Source organism: Dasypus novemcinctus, chromosome 6 (genome assembly GCF_030445035.2).
Source record: "Dasypus novemcinctus isolate mDasNov1 chromosome 6, mDasNov1.1.hap2, whole genome shotgun sequence".
In the NCBI taxonomy this organism is placed as follows: Eukaryota; Metazoa; Chordata; class Mammalia; order Cingulata; family Dasypodidae; genus Dasypus; species Dasypus novemcinctus.
Genome location: NC_080678.1, coordinates 116,311,263 through 116,334,989, shown reverse-complemented (window position 1 = coordinate 116,334,989; position 23,727 = coordinate 116,311,263). Strand labels below are relative to the sequence as shown.

The 23,727-nt window shown below is 52.4% G+C and overlaps 1 long non-coding RNA gene across 1 annotated transcript; it reads right to left on the bottom strand.

Moving 5' to 3' along the window:
- Positions 1–13,082: 13,082 nt before the first annotated feature.
- On the bottom strand, positions 13,083–23,244 carry LOC131279031 (uncharacterized). The gene is made up of 3 exons (XR_009186374.1): positions 22,933–23,244; positions 15,854–15,984; positions 13,083–13,433 (listed from the first exon to the last, which is right to left on the bottom strand). It is a non-coding gene; the product is annotated as an uncharacterized lncRNA (long non-coding RNA).
- Between the last annotated feature and the right edge of the window lie 483 nt (positions 23,245–23,727).

Sequence of the window (23,727 nt, the reverse complement as noted above, 5' to 3'; positions counted from 1 at the left end):
AGTTTTCAGGCAATGAAGGATAGTAATATCACTGATAAATGGGAAACAAATAAGATGAGCCCTACAACTGGCCCAGCATACTTCCTGGAGAGAGATTTTAGCCTGTGGTACCAGGGTAGACAGTTAAGATGGAGCCTGGAGGACTCCCTGGGTTAAGGAGATGGAATTGAGAGTGTGGGGAGATCAATACAGCTACCCAGTGTTCATAGGATAAAGTATCAAAGGGGAGAGTGTTGCACAGAGAGGAGCCCCCAGAGATCTGCAGAGGGTCCCCTTGAATATTCATTTAGCACGGTACTGATCAGGAAATTACTCAGGCTCAGGCAAAGACCCATCCAAAAGGATTGGAGGAAACAATACCCAGGACTCTTGGAGGACCTGGAACAGTGCCTGCAGTGGGAGAACTTCATAATTCATAGGCCACTGGGTAGAGTTTGCAGGAAGAGCTTGCCTCAGAGGTGGGGGAAAATAACTTTCACCTGAGCAATGCACTGGACTTCCCTAAGAAATCATACAAAGACTAGGAAGACCGAAGAGGACAAAACCGTTTTTAGGTAACTTAACTATGTCCCAAAATAAAGCTCAAGAAGATTTTTTGTAATACAAAAATATCCAGCATCTAACAAAGTAAAATTCACAATGTCTAGCATCCAACAAAGGATTATGAAGCATGCAAACTGACAAGAAAACATAACCTTTAGTGAGGGGAATAATGAATGAATCAAAACAGATCCAGACAGATGCAGGTGCTAGAATTAGCAGAAAAAGACTTATAAAGACAGTTATTACAACTATATTCTATATACTCAAAAAGTTAAGTACAGGCTTGGAAAATACAAAAAGACCCAAGTCAAATGTTTAGAAAAGAAAACTAGAAAGTTGAGATGAAAATCACTCATCATACCAAGAAGAAGGAAAACTTAAATGAGAAAAGAAAATCAACAGTCATCAACACCAAGATATTAGAATACCTGAGGATTCTAAAAGCAGCCATAATAAAAATGCTTTAATGAGCAATGCAATTATAAACATGCTTGAAACAAATGAAAAAAAATTGATCACCGCAGCAAAGATACAAGATTTTAGGAAGCATTGAACAGAAATTCTAGGACTGAAAATTTTCCTGAAATAAAAAAAGTCTCTGGATGAGCTTAAAAACAGGATGGAGGCTGGAGGAAAAAAAAAAAATCAGTGAAAAATAGAAAAATAAAATTACCCAATCTGAACAGCAAAAATAGAAAGGAAAAATGAACAGAGCCTTAAAGAATTGTATGACTACAACAAAACATCTAACATTCATGTCATCAGAGTCCCAGAAGGGAAGGAGGAAGAACATGGGGCTAGAAAATTATTCAAAGAAATAATAGCAGAAAATTTTCCAATTTTGGAAAAAGACTTCAAGGGGTAATATGGGAAAACTATGACAATTTCTACATAATTAGACAATTCTGGTGAAATTTACCAATACTTCAAAAGCTACTATATGGGAAGCGGACTTGGCCCAGTGGATAGGGCGTCCATCTACCACATGGGAGGATGGCGGTTCAAACCCTAGGACTCCTTGACCCGTGTGGAGCTGGCCCATGCGCAGTGCTGATGCGCGCAAGGAGTGCCCTGCCATGCAGGGGTGTCCCCCGCATAGGGGAGCCCCACGCACAAGGAGTACGCCCTGTAAGGAGAGCTGCCCAGCGACAAAGTGCAGCCTGCCCAGGAATGGTGCCACACACACAGAGAGCTGACACAACAAGATGACGCAACAAAAAGAAACACAGATTCCCGTTCCGCTGACAACAACAGAAGCAGATACAGAAGAACATACAGCAAATAGACACAGAGAACAGACAACCAGGGCGGGGGCGGAGGGGGGGAGGGGAGAGAAATAAATAAATAAATCTTAAAAAAAAAGCTACTATAACCAACATGTGATAGATCATTTAAATAGCCCTCAAGTTACTAACAAATTTACTTGTAATTTTAAAAACTCCCCCAAAAATCTCCAGACCCAGATGGTTTCACTAGAGAATTACACCAAATATTTAAAAAACAATTAAACCAATTTTATGCAATCTACTCCAGAAAATGGAAAAAAGGGGGCAAAAATTCCCAATAGAGGGAAGCAGATGTAGCTCAACTGATAGAGCGTCGGTCTACCATATGGAGGGTCCAGGGTTCAATCCTCAGGGCTTCCTGACCTGTATGGAGCTGGCCCATGCGCAGTGCTGCTGTGTGCAAGGAATGCCATGCCACACAGGGGCACCCCCACATAGGGGTGCCCCACATGCAAGGAGTGCACCCTGTAAGGAGAGTCACCAAGCGTGAAAAAAGTGCAGCCTGCCCAGGAATGGTGCTGCACATACGGAGAGCTGAAACAACAAGATGACACAACAAAAACAAGACACTGATTCTGGGTGCCGCTGACACAGGCAGATACAGAAGAACACAGAGCAAATGGACACAGAGAGCAGACAACTAGGGGGGAGCGGGGAAGGGGAGAAAAATAAATAAAAAATAAACCTTAAAAAAAATCAATGCAGGGAAGCAGATGTGGCTCAAGTGATTGAGCTCCTGCCTACCACATAGGAGGTCCTGGGTTAGGTTCCCAGTGCCTCCTGGAGAAGACCAGCAAGACAGTGAGCTGGAGCAATGGGCAGATGTGGCGTGCTGACTCAACAAGATGACGCAACGCAGGAGACACAAAGAGGAAAGATATAAGAAAAGCAGAGAGCTGAGGTGGCTCAAGTGTTTGAGCACCTCCCTCCCACATCAGAGGTCACAGAACCAGTTCCCAATGCATCTTCTAAAGAAGATGAGCAGACACAGAGCACACAGCAAATGGATATAGAGAGCGGACAGCAGCAGACAGTGAGTGCAAACAACAGGGGGGGGGAACAGGGAATGAATAAACTAAAAATTTTTTAAAAATAATCAATGTAATCTAGAGGATCAACAGGCTAAAAAGGAGAAATCATATAATCATATCAGTTGACACTGAAAAGACATCTGACAAAATCCAACAAGCTTTCATGATAACCCCAAACGAGTTAGGATTAGAGGGACCACCTCGACTTGATAGCTTGATAAAGAGCATCTAACATAGTTAATGGTGAAAAACTGCATGCTTCCCCCCAGGTTGGGAATAAGGGAAGGCTGTCCACTTCACCACTCTTATTCAACATTGTACTGGAAGTCCCTGTCAGCCAAATTAGGCAAGTAAAGGAATGAAAAGGCAGATTGGAACAGAAGACGTTAGAGAGCCCCTTGTGCTACATAGAAAATCCCAAAGAAACTACAAAAACCCCCTGGAACAAATAAGTTAAGCAAGGTCACTGGATACAAGATCAACTGTTACAGATTGAGTTGTGTCCTCCAAAAGGACATATTCATATCCCAACCCCCAGTCTCATGAACGTGACCCTATTTGGATACAGGATTTTGAAGATATGATTTCTTAAGATGAGACCAATCTGGATCAGGCTCTGACAGAGAGAAGAGAGCCATGTGACGGAGGCAGGGATGGAGTTATGCCACCAGCCGGGCAGAACCCTACCGACTTCAGGGGAGCCTGGCTCTGCCAGCAGCACCTGGGTTTGGACTTCAAGCCTCCAGACTGTGGGACCAGAAATTCCTGTTGTTTTAAGCCGCCTTCAGCAGCACCACCCATTTTGTGATACTTAAGTTAGGCAGCCCTAGGGAACTAAGGTGTCAACATCAATGTACAAAAATCAATTGTATTTCTATTAGCAATAAAGTATGTGTAAATCTAAACTAAAAATACAAAACCATTTTCAATTGCTCAGAAAAACTAAAAACTTAGATGTAAATCTAATAAAATATAGATGGGACTTGCATGCTGGAAGCTACAAAAAGCTTATGAAAGATATCCAAGAAGATCTCAGTAAATGAAGAGACATGCTGTGTTCGTAGATGGGAATTTCTCCCCAAAATGATTTATTGGTTTACAACTTTTCCTATCAAAATCCCAGCAAGGGAAATCAAGGGAATCCAGAAGAGAAAGGAGAGTCTATCACCATGTGACAGTTAAAACAAGGCCCAACGATAGCTAGGAGTGAGCCCGGAATGCCACAGCCTTAAGGGAGAAAGCATCTCCTTGTTGACACCGTGGTTTTGGACTTCTCCTAGCCTCGAAATCACAGTTAACCTGATGAGGCTGACTGCTAACAAGTTCTGTCCCACCTTATGCCCTGTTCTTTTGGTGATGATTTCACTTCTGTCAGAAGCTGTCCCCTCCAAAGCAAACATGCAATAGAAGAAACAGATCTCAGCAATGGCACAAGACCCACTCAAGCATACTCAGCTATTGCCTTGTTATACACACAGAACCAGCAGAGCTGAGATTTTACTTGGTACATGTGGCTCGGTGGGTCCACACTAGAAAAGGTTGTTTCATGGTTTGAGGATGCTGTTAATATCTAGCTATGCTCAGAGATGTAGCCACCAAGTGCAATTAATGTCCCATGATGATGGAGGAGCTTGTTGTTATGGGAGGAGTGGGGCGAGGGGGGTGGGGGGTATAGGTGACCTCAAATTTTTTTTAATGTAACAACAACAAAAAAAAGACAAAGAAAAAAATACATATATAGCTATGCAGCTGAAGTGAAGATACTTCAGTCTCCTTTCCAAGAATGGCTTCCAACAAGACATCATGGATTAAAATGGACTGTTCCTAAAAGCAGGCTATCACAATTTTTCAATGGAAGGCTCAGCTTAATCACAGCCACAGGAGCCCAAGTTCAGGAGGCCCAAATCCCCGGCTCTGCCCACTTTATATTTTGAATCCCAGACAGAAGAGATGCTGGCCCTACCTGCAGGCCCCATTCTGGCATCCGGGCTGCTGAGCATCTCTTCTTGTAGGTCGGCCTGGGAGGGCCTCCTCGGGAACTCCCAGGCCAGGCCCTGCACCTCGTGAGACTGATCAATGCTCTTTCATTCTGACGGCCCTTGGGATTTCTCTTCTGACCCTGTGAGAGATGTGAAACAAGATGTTTTTAAGCAGCAGGTGGGCATTCTGTATAAAAATAAGGTCAGGGTGCCAGGAAACAAGGGCTCTGGTCTCCTTCACCTTGGGAATGCTCCTGGGAACGTTTCTTCTTCTTTGTGGCCAGCACTCATGCCATTCAGTGGAGACATCACCTAGCTGGATGTGAACTGTCAGGGCCTCTTAGAAGAGAGGATGAAGATTATACCAAGGGTTGTTTAAGTCCAGTTTTCTGGGTTTGAAACCATCCCAACACTTATAATTTGTCTACAAGGCTTTATTTTCTGACTTTTTGTGTCTATTCCAGAAGCCTTGGTGCTTTGCATTCACATATAACCAAGAGCCATGACCCTCAGTCCTTCTCCAGGCTCCAGCTTGAACCCCAAGAGCTAGGGGCTTCTGTACATTCTCCAGAAAGTAATGAGGGAAGCAGATCTGGCTCAACTGCTGGAGCATCTGCCTACCACATGGGAGGTCCAAGGTTCAAACCCAGGGCCTCCTGACCTATGTGGTGAGCTGGCCCACATGCAGTGCTGATGCATGCAAGGAGTGCCGTGCCACACAGGGGTGTCCCCCACACGCAAGGAATGCACCCTGTAAGGAGAACTGCCCAGCACAAAAAAAAATGCAGCCTGCCCAGGAGTGGTGCCACACACATGAAGAGCTGAGGCAGCAAGATGACACAACAAAAAAGAGATGCAGTTTCCCACTGCCGCCAGATAATGCAAGCGGACACAGAAGAACACACAGCAAATGGACAGAGAGCAGACACCTGGGGGGGGAGGAGCAGGAAGGGGAGAGAAATAAAATAAAAAAATAAATCTTAAAAAAAAAAAAAGTAATGGGAAGGTCCTAAGAGACAAATGATTCCCAGTCTCTAGAACTAGAGTAAATAATGTCTCACTTATCTGTCACTCATAATGAATTTTTCAGAGTACTTTAAGTATCTGAACTTTTAGAAAAATACTTTGGAGGGAAAATTTCCCCAAATGGATCTCTTGTTTTGTTATCTTTTTAAATATTAATACATCTAAAAATTTAAATATTTTTAAACAACTTTGATGATTAATCAATCAACACTAGAGCTTCTAAGATGCTTTGGCCTGGTGCTACAAAGGCACTCAACAGCTCTGGGTTTTTTTTCCAATCACTTTCTAGTGAATTGACTATAACATTTCCAAAGTTCTGAAATGGCTAACAGACCACAGAAAGACTTTTCTTTAGGAACCTGCTTGGCCCGGCCCAGGGCCGACTGCCGTCTCCCAGCCGAGGTGGGCCGGTCCTGGCAGGTCGGCTGAGCGCACTGTGATGGTCCACACCGCGGATGGGGCAGCCGCGTGTGGGAAGGGGGACAGCCGCACACAGCAAGGTGCGCCTGTGAGGCTGGAGGGCAGGAGGGCTGATCCCTGGGGCGAGGGACTAGGCGGGTGGGGGCTCGCGGGGACTGGGGCGCCCAGCAGGGGCTGGTTTCTGGAGCCCAGGCTGCTTGCACAGATGCTTTCCCCGCCTGGCACATCACCAAGGACTCATGCATCTTACACTTCAAACCCACGTGCCACAATCAAGGTGTCAGGGAGAAAAAGCAAGGCTGGGGCAGGGCAGGGGCAGCACGTGTGCCCCAGGGCCCTTCCAGGCCTGCTACTGGCTGCACCCTAGACAAGACAGCTGGCGCGGGGGGAGGAGCGTTTGGGGGATATCGGGGGCCTCGGCCTCTCTCTCAGCCCCCCAGGGAAAAGGCAGGCTGTGGGTAAACATGGCCTCACGGCTCTGCTCCCCCAGAAGCAGGGTCAAAGGCCGCCGGTGGGGAGGGCAGTAAGGGGTGAGAGGTGTCCCAGCGGTTCTGGAAGATGCAGGTGACCTAAGGACGGGGGATAGGCTCACGGACCTCGCAGAGCAGAGGAAGCCAGTCCCCAGGGTCCCCAAGGGCTGCCAAGGTCCCCAAGGACCCCCACAGCAGCACAGGCAAGGAGGCAGCCAGGGCTCGGCAGGACCCTGCAGAGGCAGGAGGCCGGTTCCCTCGGGTGCAGGCTCAAGGATGGGGCCAGGCCGTGGGACCACCGGTCAGCCAGCGTCCACCACCCCCAGGCAGGAGCAGGTGGTGCAGCCCCTGGAGAAACCGAGTCGAAGAGGAGTCAGCTCCCTGAGGACAGAGGGACAGGAGCTCTCTGAGGGCCGCATGCCATCGTGCACGCCGTGGTCCAGCTCCCCATTCCTGCAGGGACACCCCCTCCCCATCCCGCCGAGCTGCGCTCCTGCCGATCACCCCACAGCCCACAGCGGGCAGGGCGGGGCGCTCTGAGCCGTCCACTCCTGCCCGACACAGGGACGGTGCCCAGCTCTTGGGGCACTGGCACAGCAGGAACAAAACGAATGAAACACTTAGTGAGTCCCAGAAACCGCCCCGGTGCCCCCCTCACTCCGCCAAGCCCTTCCGGGCCCCACTGTGCCCAGGGGCTCCGTGCACCCCGCTGCTGTGGGGTCCCTGCCTCTCCGTGTGAGCCCCAACCTCAGGCCACAGCTTCTCCCTATGGCGAAGAGGGAGGAAGACGCTGCCTGCAGGGCCTCGGGCGCTGGGCCTTTCCCCAGGGCCCAGCCCCCTGGGTGGGTGGCTGTGGGTGGGAAGGTGTGCCCCACAGGTGGGGGTGGGACCCAGGGGCCACCAGCCAATCTCAGGGGCTGCACGGAGCACCCTCGCCCCAGAGCGCCCCAAGATGGGGCAGCGCGGGCTCAGCACCCACTGCGGCTTCAGGCAGCTGCCGCCTTCCAGAGACATGGCCCCTTTGGACACCTGCCCCCAGGGGACACCCAGGCACCCTCCTTCCACCTGCTGACTGCCAAGAGACCTTGTCCAGTGTCCTGCACTGCCCAGCGGGCGCTGTGGGTCCCCAGGACCACCTGGAAGGCCCTTGTTCGCCACAGCAACTGTGCAATGCCGCAGGAGGGGAGGGTGCCCCCCGGAGCTGGGACTGCAGGGTGGGATGGACGTTCACGGGGCGCTCACAGGAGCTTCCTGGGTCCATGATGAGGGCCCGCCTGCTGTCCACGGAGCACACCCCTCCACGGGACCTGTCTGGGCCGGAGGGCTCCACTGGGGAAGTCTGACACAGGACCCGGCCCCCAAGCTCTGAGGCTGGGGTTCCACGGGCTGCAGCAGTCCTGGCACGTGGGGGCAGGAGTGCCAGGGCATGGCCCTGAGGCTGGGCCTTCTGGAAGCCACGGGACTTGGGCCGGGCAGCCTCCACCTTGGGGGCCCATGGAGGCCGCTCTGTGCCCAAGGGTGATTTTGTCTCTGGGCCAGAGGGTGCCATTAAAAGGACATGAGACTTACGGTCAGCCACCCCTGGCTGAGTCTGAGCTCTTGATTTGGGAGGCAGACACCCGCTGTGGCTGGCCTCTGGGAGCCTCGGTCTCCCCATCATAAAATGGGACTCAATGTTCTGTTATGGGTTGAACGGCGGCTCCCAAAAGCACTTGCTTGAGTCCTAACCCCTGAACCTCTGACGGCCCTTGGGATGGGCCCTAATCCAGTACAACCAGTGTCCTTACAAGGAGAGAGGACTGGATGTGGCTCGGTGGTTGAGCACCTGCTTCCCATGTATGAGGTTCTGGGTTCGATCCCCGATACCTCAAATAAAAAGGAGGAGGAGACACACAGAGAGACAGAGGGGAGAAGGCTACAGGGCAGCCAAGGTGGGATGCCCTGGCTTGGCAGCCTGCCCCTGCCAGAAGCCGGCAGAGGGGTGTGGGAAGTCTCCCCTGCAGGCCCCAGAGGGAGCCTGGCCAGGTCTGGATTCTGGACTCGGGGCCTGCGGGAATCCTCTTCTGTCGTTTAAGCCCCAGCGTGTGGTGCTTGGTCGTGGCAGCACCAGGAGTTGAAGATGCTTTCTTCCCCACAAGGTGGATTTGGGGATGCGGTTCTCCTGCCACTGTGACAGGGATGGGTAGAGGGTGCCCCCTCCCCAGGGGGAGGCGAGGGCTGAGGACAGTGCCTTGGCCATGGAGAGGGCTTGCAGCAATGGCTCGGGCCGGAGGTGGGCAGGAGGGAGCGACGGGCCATGGAGTCTGACATGTCCCCTTCTCCATGTTACAGGGAGGGAAACCGAGGCACAGGAGTGTGCAGAGCCCCAGCTGATGTCCCAAATCCTCCTAGGAGCTGGGGTCAGGCTGAGGACGTGCACCCAGCAGGACGGCCAGTCCACTGTCCTTCCGCCATCTTCGAGCGTGTGGGGGGCTCCTGCTCCGCCCGGCCCCAGGCCTGGCCCCATGCCCACCCTCTGCACCTGCCCCCTGGGTTCTTCTAGACCTCCAGGAGGGGCTCTGAGCACCACCCTAAGGTGGGGTCACACCCAATACCCACAGCCCCATGCACTCTGGGCACAGCCTCTGCCCACCCCACAGAGCAAGGCTTAGAAGCAGCACGGACCTGCTCGAGGTGGCCAGCAAAACAGCAGGGGCCCTGCGGTTCAGTGGTGTGACTCAGGGTGCCCTGACACCCCTGAGCTTCCGGGACGGAGCAAGGCTGGTGCCGCTGGGGGCTCTGGTTCCCCGCCATGGGACTTCCCTCGCACGGCAGTGTGCCCAGGGGCCCAGCAGCGCTCCAGTGCTGTGAGAACTAAGGGAAGCAAGCCCGCCCGCAGCCACACGCCTGGCACCCTGGAGTGGCAGCCCTGTCCAGAGGAGCCTTCCCAAAGTGCTTGCCCGCAGAGCTGGTTCTTCCTGCCCGCCCACGGGGCAAGGGTTCCCGGAGGAGCGCTGCAGCAGCAGGAGGCTCTGCCGTGCCCCTGCCCACCCGGCCGGGCCTGGGACCCACCTCCCTGCCCACATAAACACCAGAGGAGGGCCGTAATCCCACTTTGCCTCCAGGAGCCAGGCATCACCCCAGCGCAGGCCCAGGGGTGGCCTGGCTGAGGGACAGCAGCGGTAACTGAAAATGCAGTGTCCTCGGCCATCAGCTGCGAGTCACGGCTGCACCTGCACCAGAGGGGCCGCACAGGTGAGTTGCCTCTTCACTCAGGTGCTCAGGAGCTCAGCCATCAGGCGTCTGCCTCCTGCAGGCCGAGGGGATGCCGGTCGCCCCAAACCCCTCCTGAGCCGCCCTCCATGATCAGCGTCCCAAGGCAGGCAGCAGTAGTGTGAGAAGAGACTGGGGTGCAGGGCTGGGCTGAGCAGGGGGCAGCCACGCCCCAGGGGTGTCGGGCAGGCAGGGCCCACCAAAGGCTCCTGCCAGACCTGTGAACAAGGCCAAGCTCAGATCCTCTGCCTGCGTGGGTGTGCAGGGACTCAGAAACAGGCACTGCTGTAGGCTGGCCCAGAGACTGCAGGAAGTGATGCTGAGGAGGCACAGCACAGCGCAGGCTGGAGGGAGCCAGGGCGTGGAGGAGGGCGAGGTGGCAAACACGCAGGGCTGGGCAGATGAGGGCTGCACTGAAGGTGGGGGTGACGCAGGGTGACGCATGAGAGGTGCAGGGAGCTGGGGAGGGGGAAGGCACGCATGGTGAGAGATGGGAGATTGGGGGACAGGCACTCAGGGCGCGAAGAGAAGGGGTGTGGGGGGCAGAGCTGGCATCCCAAGGGCCACGGGAGCTGGGGAGGCCCAGGACGCCTGGGCGGGCTGAGCGTGGTGGGTGGGCTGAGGCCAGCGAGGAGGCGGGAGGGGGGAGGGGGGAGGGTGAGCAGGGGCCCTGGGGGAGGAGCAGGGGTGAAGTGGATGGAAACCATGGAAGAGCCCAAGGAAAGCACAGGCGGGTCTCAGCAAGCTCCATGGCCCGGGACAAACGCCCAACACCCACCCCCAACAGCACTCCAAAGATGGCCAGGAACAGGGCAGGCCCACAGAGAGACAGCGTCCTGCACTCCCCCCACAGGCCGCCCTGCTGCAGGAAGAGCTCAGAGAGCATTAAAGCTCGGAGCCATCCATCTTCACTGGTGAAATCTGCAAAGTAACTTTTCTTTTTAATTTTTTACATTTAATTTTTAATTATTTTTAATAAAGGTACTTAAAACAAATACATAGTTTCAGAATCAAAGAACTGTAAAAGCCTTCTAAAGAAAAAGAAATGATATTCCTGTTTTTCCTTAGCATATCACTTATTTTTTGAGTGGATGTTGAGAGAAGAGCTGCCATAACCCACTGGGTGGACTCGGGGAGAGGGTAAACTACAGCATAAACTATTATCCATGCGGAGCAGCAGTGCTCCAAAATGTAGTCACCAAACACAAAGTAACTTTTAAGGTAACACAGAGCTCAAGGCAGGGTAAAGGCCAAGGTCACGGGAAGAAAAGGAGAAAATGGGTGACAGAGAGGTTTCCATGGACGTCATGTGGGAGGAACGCCGGCCCTGGGCCACAGACAGCGATTAAAACACAGCCCATCTGAGTGTGTGTGTGCACACGTGTGCGATGTGTCTGTGTGTGCAAGTAGCCCTGTGTACGTGTGTTTCTGTCTGCATATGCGTGTTTGTGTGCCTCTGCATGTATGCACATGTTTGTGCATGTATATGTGTGGTGAGTGTGTCTCCATGTCTGCATCTAGCATGTGTGTGTATGTCTGCACAACATGTGTGCAGAAGTGCTGGGAAGCATACATGTTCCATGTCACATGTACGCGTGTGCATGGACTCACACAGCAGGCGATCACAAGCACTCTCAGGATAGGGGGGCCTCATCTCTCTCCTGCTCTCTTTCGACTCCTCTTCTCTTCATTTATCCCTGTTGGCTGTTTCCCACACTTTCTCTGGTGAATATGTATGGCTTTGTCATCAGCATAAGAAAAATGCACATCCTCCTAAACCCAGGGCATGAGGCTTCCGCAGTAGTCCCCTGGGGGAGAGGGAAGGGGGTCCTTGCCCTCGGGGGCTTCCTCGCAGGCTCCTGGAGAAGGGAGACAGGTTCCTACCACTGGGTGTGACCCAAGGAAAGGAGGGGGCCCTGGGCCCAGGGCAGAGGAGATTTGTGCCCTCCTGGGTGGGTGTCAGGAGAGGCTGCATCAGGCTGCATGCGACAAAGGCCCCTCGACACACCTCTCAACTCTTGATCGTAAGGAACCCAGGAAATCACCTCCGTTCTCTCACGACTGGAAACGTGTTCTGCCCTGCGTCCTGAGCGGTGCACACACTTTGCCTCTCCTTTCCTCAGACCCCCTAACTTCTCCTCTCCAGCTGGCAGAAGGCAAGGCTCTGCATAGGTGCCAAGCTGTGCCACCCTGCAGGAGCTGATCTGGGGCAGCCCAGCAGGTCCCTGAGCCAGCCTATCACACACCCTCCCCTCTACTTCGTTATTTCCTCCAAATCTTACACTATTCCCCACCCCCAAAGTATTCCTTTCTCTCCCCTTCTGCCCCCAATGCCTTTCAGGCCCACCCTGCCACCTCTTCCAGGAAGCCTCCCTGGCTCCTCGGGCATCCTCAAGGAATGCACAGCCTCTTCACAAGGTGCACCTTCCACTCTACCCCGCTCAACTCTCAAGGGTGGGGAGTGGCTCCCTGGAGGGCTGCACAGTGAGGCTTCTGAGCTGGGGTCTCCGTGGACTCCCATGTTCTGAGTTAGATTAATGATGCCTGCCGCAGGCCAGGCCAGGGCAGAGCAGGCGCAGCTCTGGATCTGCATCCCTCTGGCTCCTCAGTGCCCCTCATTCAACAACTGGCTGGTACTTTGCATTCCTAACCAGATTATTCATTTACTCGTTAAAGAAAAAAATTAGTGTTTACCATGTGCCAGGGTCTTGGAGACACAGTGCCCGCTCCCTGCGTTTACCTTCTTCAGGAACGGGTCATGGGAGGGGATAATGATAAACAGATCAACAGACAAATGGAAGGTGGTGAGATAGTCTGTGGACAGGCAGTTGGGGTGTTTACATGCAGGGAGGGCTGTTGGAATCTGCTGGCTGGGACGTACAACACCTGAGAAGAGGTAGTGGACACAATTCATGGGCAGACGTTAAAAGGGGTAGATAAGATGTATTTGCATTTTTCACCAGTTCTTTAAAAGTAAACATTTTTTGCCTCTGAAAATATTCTTTACCAAACACTCTACCCTCCCCACCCCCCAAAATACAGCTACACCATTATCAAATTGAAAATAGGGGCATCTTTATTTTTACAACATCAAAATGTTTTTTCACATGATCGATAATGGAAGCAGTTCTTGAAGCACCTGTATCACAAGAGGCTGGTACTTAATAAACAGCCTGTGAAAGTTAAGTGATTTCAAAGGAGCTCTTCATCATTAATTCTAAAACACATAATCAGGATTGAAGTTGAAATATGTATGGGATATCAGTCACTTAATAATCTAGCGGTGGCATTGATAATAATTCACTCTGAAGCAATGGCAGAAGCATCTGGTCTTTCCCATGGTGGAAGCAGGACAAGGCACCTGGCAGGGGAGGGGACACGAGCATGTGTCCAGAAGGAGCTCATGGCCGGCAGCACAGAAGAACACTTTATTTAAAAAAAAAAAAAAAAAGAACAGGATTCATGGCTGAGGAGAGATTAAGTGGCCAAGAGAACCTATAGTGACCGGATCAAAACTACCTGATTCCCAAAAACTGTGGAGACAGAAGTGCGGATGTTTGCAGGTTTAGGGAGCCCCTTGTGAAGATGGGGCCTTATAGAATCCCAGTGAAATTATGAGAGTGTGTTGTCTAAATGCAGCCTTCAAAGGGACCCGGCTTGGCAAGACAATTCTCAAATTGCTCCTCAAGTCCCAGCAAGACTTTAATGGCCAAAATTGCTGACTCCTCAGTTAGTTTCATTTAATGATCACCTGGCTCTGCTCTGGGGGCTGGAAGGAGAATCTGCAGAGGGGGGGTCCTGCCTCTCAACACAGCAAGCTCCTTCCCTCCACCCGTCCTGCTCAGAACACCAGGCAGGGTGCAGAAACTGCACTTATATATCTGCTGTGGGAAATGGGGAGTTAGGGCTTAATGGGTTCAGAGTTTCTAGGGTGTAGAAACGTGTTGGTCACGGATGGTAGGGATGGTAGCATGACATTGTGAATGTATTTAATACCACTGAACCCTATACCTGAAAGCAGTTATCTTGGGAAATTTGTTTTATGTATGTCACCCTAATAATTTTTTAGAAAAGAAAAGCCAAAAAGCAAACCCAGGGTAAAAACTACTGACTTTTAATGATTATGGACCTATTATTTTTGCTTGGAATTTGAGGGTAAAATATCAATCAAATTGACTGTTAAAAAAATCTGTTGGATGATATTGAGGAGCTAACGAGTCAGTAAATGATTATGACATGGCCAAGATGCAGGAAAAAAACAGATGCAGATGGAAAAGCCTAATATTTGTGCCCTACAGGCACTGGCAGTTCTGGAATAGTGTCAAAATTTAGAGGTGGACGTGGTAGTAAAGGAGGCACAAAGGAACATGTGCAGAACAAAAGAGAACCGAAAAATCAAAGGGCAAATAATTCTTTACCCTGCTACACCTGAAAGATTTCTCCATTAAAGAAACCACACTTTGCTACATTACAGAGGAGAGCATTCTATAACTGGGAATTGTGTAAACAACCCTAATAGCCAGGCCTACCAAAGGAATCCATAAATAAAAGGAGTCTCAATTTATACTACATTGCCATAGGAAGAAAACAAAAAATGAAAGTGAAAACGGCCATAAACAACCATGAGGCAGAGGAAAACTGAATCACACTCCAAACTAAATTAAATTTCCTCAAAAAAGCATTTGGGGGTATGAGAAAAATACCTTCAACAGGATTATGAAAATTAAGAACATAAATGGACAGAAGACAGGAGAGAAATGAAGCAAAATTCACTGAACTCAGGAACAAATACGTAAAGTTGACAATATCACATCAGCAATTGAGACTAAATTAAAGATGCCCAAAGAATAATAGAATGAATAAAAATGTAATTAAAAGCACTGAAGAAGGAATGGAAAACATTCAATAAAATTAAAATAAGGGGAGGGGTTAAAATGAATGGTAGGCAAATAAGTAAAATCCAGTATGCATATTGTTGGATTCCTTTAAGAAGAAAAACAAAACAACACAGTACAATATTTAAAACTCTAATCCAAGAAAAGTTTTTTTTTCTCCCCAAACTTAAGATCTGAATCCCAGGGCTCACAGTCGGACCCGGGTGGCGGGAACGGGCGGTAAGGCCCTCCGCTTGGGGTTCGGGCGTACTGCCCGCCCCTCTGCCCAGCTGCACCCGCTTCCCCCTCGGTGGCCTAACCCCGCCTCTCCCCCAAGGGCCACCGCCGCGCCATGACAGCCCCGCCTCGCTGCCGCCGAGAACCCTGGCTACCCTGTCTTCTGCCCGCAACCAGTGATGCACTCCTGCACGAGCCTATCAGCCATCTGCCGGCCCCCGGCCATGCCCCCTGCCCCTCCCCCATCTTCGCCCTATATTAACCGCTGTACTTCCTGAATAAATCAGACTTGCGCACAGATCCTGGTCTCCTCGGTAGTCTTCTTCCCACCGCGCGTCCTCCGCACCTTGCCGGCCCCGGAGCACCTTCTCGGAAGGCCCCTCCGTGTGTTGCAGCCCTCTGCCTGAGCCCACACTGCCCCTGCAGCGGCCCTCCAGGCGAGCCCACACTGCGACATTTGGCGTCCAACATGGGGGCAACAACTTCCCGGCCAGACCCCCACCCGCCTCGCCCGCAAGGTAAGGACCCCCGTCTTCGCTAGGCCCCGCCGTCGGCGCCATGGGCGGCCGTCTTTCCTCCCACCAGGCGCCTCAGGTTAGGGCCCTTGCCAGCCTTTTAGACACCAATCATATGAATGTCTCAGTAAAGCAGCTCCAAATGTACTGGGACCTTTTGCTGCCTTTCAACCCCTGGCTCTCCACTTGCCAGCTGTGGGACCCGGACACATACACTAACCTCATTGACCGCGTCATGGCGGCTATGGAATATGAGAACAAGCATTTTCCCCCCAGCCTTCTCCCCATGCTCATCGCCATTCGCTCGTGCCTCCAGGGCACCCCCGTCAATTGGGTCGCTTTCCACTGCACCTGCGGTAAGAGCAAGGGAGAGGGGTCTCAGTCAGACAGTGATTCCAACACCGAGTCCTTGTCCAGCTGCCTCAACAACGCCCTGGACTCTTGCCCGCCCAAACCAGACGCGCCTACCCCAAGATGGCGAACTTCCGCCTTCTTCTTGGGAGGATAAAGGGAAGTCCCTCCCCCTATACCCGCCCCCTCCGGCCACGGTGCCATCTTGGCCCCCACTGGAAGAGGAGCGGCCGCCATCTTACAAGCCGCCTACCCCCTGGGGCAGTCCGCCATCTTGTGAGGCGCCGCCATCTTGGGACGAGCCACGTTCTCTCCCCACCCCCTGGGCACCCCCCACCGCGGATCCCTCATCCGCCAGAGGGCCCATGGGTACTTGGCCCCCACGGGCAGAGGCCCCCGCGCATCAGATGCCGCTCTTATACCCGCTGAATGCCGCCCCCTCGCGGCACCGTCCGCAGGATCGGTACCCCTTTACAGCCGACAAAATAAAAAACCTCCACAAGGCAGTTAAAGAGGACGGCCTCGGTAGCCCGTACGCCCAACATTTGCTTGAGGAGCTTAGCACTCAGCTCGCGGTTCCGTATGACTGGGTTTCCCTTGCTCGGGCCATTCTAACCCCCGGCCAATTCATCGACTGGCGTGCTCACTTTACATCAGAGGCAGAAAAGCAAGTGGCACACAACGCCCGTGTCGGGGCTCGCCATCCCCCGGATGCTTACACAGGCACGGGCCAATTTGCCAATCTGGCCCAATATCACAACGCCCCCCCCCCCGAGTTCTGGCTCCAACTTCACGAGCTGGCTTTCCGCGCTTTCTGCAGCTGCTCCGCCACCAGACCTGAGCCACTTGCCAAGCTAGTCCAACGAAAAGATGAAGACTTCGCCGACTTCGTATCCCGGGTTCAGGAGGCCTGCAAGTGCAAGGTCCCTGGCGAGCATGCGCAGCAAGCCCTTGCCCGGGAACTCATTCTGGAAGGGCCACCAATGCCTGCCGACAAGACATCCTACCAATGAAGGAAAGGGGAGTACACAACTGGATCCTGGCCTGCTCCCACATAGACCCACAGGCCACCGCGCTGGCTCAGGCCATAGCCACGGCCATGTCCCTCTCCTCCAACTGCTTCAAATGCGGAGAAACCGGACATTTTGCCCGCGAATGCCCTCATGCTGCCCGACCACGACCATCCACGAACACGCCTCGAGACACCGGAGGAACCAGGCCACGCGCGCCTCCCACCCCATGTCCCCGCTGCGGCAAAGGATACCATTGGGCCCATACTGCCACACCGCCAACAGCCAACGGCAGCCTTTAAACGTGAGAGGGGGCAGGCCTCAGCCCCGCCAGCAAGAGGCCACTCATCCACGCCACCACCCCCTGCCGTAATGTGGACCGTTCCACTGGGACCCAAGAAACCAATAATGGAGTTAGAGGTTGAAGGCCAATGGTTCGAGGGAATCCTTGACACCGGGGCAGAAATATCCTGCTTCCCAGAAACAGCCGCACACAACTGGGGTGTGCTCCCTGGCCCCCGCGTCATTGGAGCCACCGAAACAGCTCCCTCATTCCAAACCAGCCAAGATCTTATTTGGAAGGACAAGGAAGGCCACCAAGGCATCTTCCACCCCCTTGTCCTGCCCGGCATCAACAATATCCTCTGGGGCCAGGATGTCCTCTCAAACTGCGGAGCCATTCTATCCACGGCTCCCCCCCAATGATATACGCCACTGCTCGCATTACACCTCCAGCACCCACTCCTCTTGAATGGGATACCGAGGAGCCCATTTGGGTGGAGCAGTGGCCCATCTCATCCCAGAAACTCTTAGTTCTCCGAGCTCTTGTCTATGACCAGCTCGACGCAGGACACATTGAGCCATCCACCAGTCCGTACAACTCACCCGTCTTCGTCATTCAGAAGAAGTCAGGCAAGTACCAGCTCCTCCACGACCTGCGTGAGATCAACAAGCACATCCGCCCAATGGGCTCCCCCCAAACGGGGTGCCCCCACCCCATGGCTATACCTAGACACTGGTGCACCGCCACCATCGACATCAAGGGGTGTTTCTTCTTCATTCCACTGCACCCAAAAGACCGTCCAAAATTCGCCTTCACGCTCCCGTGCACCAATCACCAAGAAGTAGCTGAGCGTTACCAATGGCGAGTCCTCCCGCAAGGAATGCGAAACAGCCCGGCCATCTGCCAGCTTTATGTCAATAAGGCAATTCAGCCATTAAAGAACTTTGCATACATTGTTCATTACATGGACGACCTTCTCGTGGCGCATGAAACCCCCGGAGGCCTCCAAGCCATCGTCACGGCATTACTGCGCCATCTCAACAACCTTGGCCTACAAGTCCAACAAGATAAGGTACGCATGGAGCTCCCCTTCACCTTTCTAGGCTTCAACATCCACAACACCATCACGCCTGCGGCCCCCCAACTGGCCATTCCGCAGAAGCTATCTCTGACAGAGCTACAGCAAATCTGTGGGCACATCAATTGGCTCCGTTCGGCTCTCCCGATCACCACCGCTCAACTACAACCCCTCTTCACCCTTCTGCAAACCGACCAAGACCCTCTGCAGGCCGTAACAAAGAAAATCGCTATTACCTCGGCTGTGCAGGAGGCCATCCGAGCTGTCAATGATGCCCTGTGAGAATGCCAACTGCAGTGTCACGACCCCAACCGAGCCATCTTGGCGCTGATCCTGCCTACCACGGGTATGCCCACCGGGCTCCTCTGGCAGAAGGGGCCCCTTCTCTGGCTCCATACCACCAAAAGCAAGCTCAGAAAAATCGGCCTGCAAGTCACCCTCTGGATCTCCTTGGCCATTGACCTCGTCCGGCAATGCACCCACACATATGGTACTCCCCCTGACACCATTGTGTGGCCGCTTGATGCCAAGAAAACCACTGCGCTGCTTCTGTCCAGTCCAGACATGCAAGTCCTTGCGGAACTCTTCCATGGCAAATTTGACAACCACTATCCCAGCCATCGGCTGCTTCAGGGCATCTCCCAGTTATCCTTCATCCCTCCACCGCACCACCCCTTCCCGTCTCGCCGCCCCTACCCACATGCCACCACCGCCTTCACTGACGCCTCCAAGAACAAGTTCGCAGCTGTCATCTACTCGCCTGGTACGTCAGAGCCTCAAATGCTCATCCACATCAATGTGAACTCTGTCCAGGTAGGAGAGCTCCAAGCCGTCGTCCTAGCTCTCCGCGCCTGTCCCGACAGACCCCTCAACATCTTCACCGAAAGCCTGTACACCTTGCAAGTCTGCCAAGTCTTGGCTTTCGCCACGTTTTTTCCTGCCAAAAGGCCTATCGACCAAGCACTCCTAACTCTCCAGAGTCTCTTGGAAAACCGCACGGTGCCCTGGTACATCGCCCATGTGAGGAGCCATTCTGGCCTTCCTGGACCTATCGCCGCCGGCAATAACCTCACCGATCAAGCCGTCCAAGCCCTCCCAGCCTCAGTAGAGTGCTCGGGAGGCCGACCGCCCGCCCCTCCACCTGGCGACCTCCTCAACCAAGCCAAGCTACTCCACTCTCGATTTCACTTCTCTGCCAGGAGCCTTCACAAGTTGTTCCCGGAACTTTCCATCCAGGCCTGCAAGCACATGGTCAGATGCTGCCAAACCTGTGCACCCCTTCTGCCCCTTGGGCCACTACAGCCGCAAGGAGTTAATCCACGTGGGCTACGCCCCAATGCCTGATGGCAAATGGACGTCACCCACGTGCCCCAGTTTGGCAGGCTCAAGTATCTCCATGTGGCCATCGACACCTTCTCCCACCTGTGCTATGCCGTTCCCCTCCCAGGAGAAACAGCCAAGCACTGCATTCAGGCCCTCAGACAAGCCATCCTCTTCATGGGAGTCCCATGGGACCTGAAAACCGACAATGGACCAGCATATCGCAGCGCTTCCTTCGCCGCGTTCCTGAGACTATACAACATCACTCATCACTTTGGAATTCTGTTCAACCCCCAAGGTCAAGGCATGGTTGAACACACTCATCTCTTCCTCAAGCATCTTATTCAAAAGGAAAGGAGCAACCATCCCCGCCACACACCTGGAGAAATTGTCACCTCTGCGTTAATCCACCACAACCTCCTCTGCTTTGATGAGGATGGCCTTTCCCCAGTACATGCTCATTGGGGCCCGTCCTACCGGCCCACACAGGCCCCCCTTGTTCAGTGGAAAGACCCCAAGACTAACATCTGGTCAGGGCCTGCCCCCCTCCTTGCCCAGGGTAGGGGTTTTGCTTGTGTCTTTCCAGATGACGCCGCCCAGCCCATCTGGATCCCAGGACACCTCATCCGGCCTGCCACTGCCGAACCGCCTGACCCGGAGAGAGAAACGTCGCCAGCGACACCTCGCCCCTCAGATGGCCATGATGACCCTGAATGCCGAGCCCGACCCTCTCCGCCAACAAGTTCTGTGGCTACTCCACCTAGCCCAAGCTGAAAGGACCCGGCGGCCGCTGCCACCCACCTTCACCCCCCCCAAGACAGGCTTCTCGAACGTGCTGCCTGGCGAGGCCCCCCCCCAACAAAATGAGCGCTGGCCCTTCCTCTTCCACCTTCTTTGGCGCTTAATAAAAGAAAAGGGGGAAATGTAGGGTGGCACCGTGTGGGAGCGTGGCGACAGCAAGGGTCTGCTCGTCTCCAGGCACCGGTGCGAGTCGGACCCGGGTGGCGGGAACGGGCGTTAAGGCCCTCCGCTTGGGGTTCGGGCGTACTGCCCGCCCCTCTGCCCAGCTGCACCCGCTTCCCCCTCGGTGGCCTAACCCCACCTCTCCCCCGAGGGCCACCGCCACGCCATGACAGCCCCGCCTCACTGCCGCCGAGAACCCTGGCTACCCTGTCTTCTGCCCGCAACCAGTGATGCACTCCTGCACGAACCTATCAGCCATCTGCCGGCCCCCGGCCATGCCCCCTGCCCCTCCCCCATCTTCGCCCTATATTAACCGCTGTACTTCCTGAATAAATCAGCCTTGCACACAGATCCTGGTCTCCTCGGTAGTCTTCTTCCTACCGCACGTCCTCCGCACCTTGCCGGCCCTGGAGCGCCTTCTCGGAAGGCCCCTCCATGTGTTGCAGCCCTCCACCTGAGCCCACACCGCCCCTGCAGCGACCCTCCAGGCGAGCCCACACTGTGACATTTCTTCTGTCATTTCAAGTCTGCTGTTGTATGCCTCTAATGTGTTTTTTTATCTCACATATCATGTCTTTTGTTCCCATGAGCTCTGTTACTTTTCTATTCAGGTTTTCAAATTCTTCTGTATGCTCGCCCAAGTGTCTTCTTGATGTCCTTTTTTCATTAGCCATAGTGTCTTTCAACTCATAAATTTTGGAAATTTATATGCATCTCAATTAGTTTTCTGAAGTCCTATGTCTCTTCTGGGACTTTGATTTATTCCTTTTCTTGGGCCATTTCTTCCATTTTCTTAGTATGGCCTGTAAGTTTCTGCTGATGTCTAGGTGTCTGTTTAGGATGTTGAGTTTATTCAGATGCTCGATCTCTCTCTCTTTCATAAGGATTTATTGGTGGGAGGCTGTGTGTTACTGCTATTCTTAGTTCAGCTTGTTCTGGGTCTTTAGGATTGTCCCTGTTATTACCTCAAATCTGGGCCCTGCACCCAGTAATCGGTTGCAGACCCACTTCCAAGGGCCTTGGGGAAGGAGATTGTAAAAGCCAGAAAAAACCTTTCTTACTTATTTACTTTTAATTTCCTTGCATACACTTCCCTAGTCCACCCGCTGATGGTGCTCTTTGGCAGCCCTCACAGTTCAGTGCCTTGTCAGAGTGTGTTTGCTGCAACACAGACTGGATCACTGTGATAGGGAAGGCTTCCTGGAGGCTAAGAGACTTGTGATTCAAACTTTCTTAGAGGCAGTTCTCCAGCCTTTGCCAGCAGCCACCTCCCTTTTCCCAGGTAGGAACTAATTCCACTCCCCTCTGCATCTTCAACAGCCAGTCCTGATGAGTAGAATGGGAAATGGAGAGAGCTGGATCTCTTTAGTCCCTTGCCAGCAACCAAGACAAACAATGGCATGGCCGTGCCTGGCTGGAAGGAAGGGCTCCTGGAACACCAGGTTAAATTTGTGGGTCAAAGCTGAGTCAGCCTTAAGCCGTGTCTGTCTCTCTCCCCTTTCCTGGGAAGGTGGATCCCTGGGACCCCCTTTGTAGCTGCTAGTACAAGGCCTGCGAATTCAAAAGTATCTGTAGCAGGGGAAATGGCTGTGGCTCAACCAACTGGGCTCCCGTCTACCATATAGGAGGTCCAGGTCTCCTGGTGAAGGCAAGCTGGCCCATGCACTGAGCTGGTCCACGCAGAGTGCCGGCCCATGCAGGAATGTGGCCCCGTGCAGGAGAGACACCCTGCGTGGGAAAAAGCAACCTCATGCAGGAGTGCCAGCCAACACGGAGAACTGGTGCAGCAAGATGACACAAAAAGAGACACAGAGAATAGAAAATAAGAAGACATAGCACGGGAGCTGAGGTGGTACAAGAGAGTAATTGCCTCTATCCCACTCCAGAAGGTCCCAGGGCAGCTTTCTCAGAGCCACCTAATAAGAATACAAGCAGACACAGAAGAACACACAGTGAATGAACACAGAGAGCAGACAACAGTGGGAAGGAGGGGGTAAAATAAATCTTTAAAAAAAAAAAAGGTGGTTCAACTTTAAAAAACAAAAGAAAAGTATCTATAGCAAGGGTTCTTTTTTTAAAAAAAAAAGATACATAGATTACATAAAATGTTACATTAAAAAAATATAGGGGTATAGTAGGGATTCTTAACCTTTTTTGTTCCAGGGATCCTGTATTAGTTAGCCAAAGGGGTGCTGATGCAAAATACCAGAAATTAGTTGGTTTTTATAAAGGGTATTTATTTGGGGTAGGAGCTTACAGATACCAGACCATAAAGCATAAGTTACTTCCCTCACCAAAGTCTATTTGGAGCGAGATGGCTGCTGATGTCTGCAAGGAAGGGTTCAGGCTTCCTGGGTTCCTCCGTTCCTGGGGCTTTCTTTTCTCTGGGTTCAAGGTTCCTTCTTTCCTGGGGCTGGCTTCTCTTTCCTCCACATGCTGACTTCCTGGGGCTCCAGTTTAAATCTTCAGCATCAAATTCCAATATCAGAAACACTTACATCAAAAGCTTCAACTCTGTCCTTTGCCATGCCTTTTATCTGTGAGTCCCCACCCACCAAGGGGTGGGGACTCCATGTCCTAATGACGTGGCCCAGTCAAAGCCCTAACCATAACTCAATCATGCCCACTAATAGACCAGATTACAAACATAATCCAATATTTATTTTTGGAATTCATAACTATATCAAACTGCTACAGACCCCTTTGCCAGTCAGGTGAAAACCATGGACCCCTTACTAAGTCTACACTACACTGTGTGTTATTTAATAAATATATCACACCTTCAGCAACATGTACCCACAAGAATTTTTTTTTTAATTCAAATCAAGCTCATGGACCCCTTGTTAAAAACCCTGGTCTATAATAGGTTGGGGGAGGATGCTGGTAGTTGCAACTGTGGCTTTTAACTCACAGTTTTGCAATTGCAATTCTTTTCCTTTGCCCTTCTCTTCTGGGCAGTGTCCAGCCTTCCCCTGGTGTCCTAAACCTTAGAATATTTTTTTTCCATGCTGTTTCTGCCTGTCTTCTATTTTTCTGAGAGGGAAAAGAATCCTGTGTCTAGTCTACCATCTTCCCAGAGGTTCTCCCAT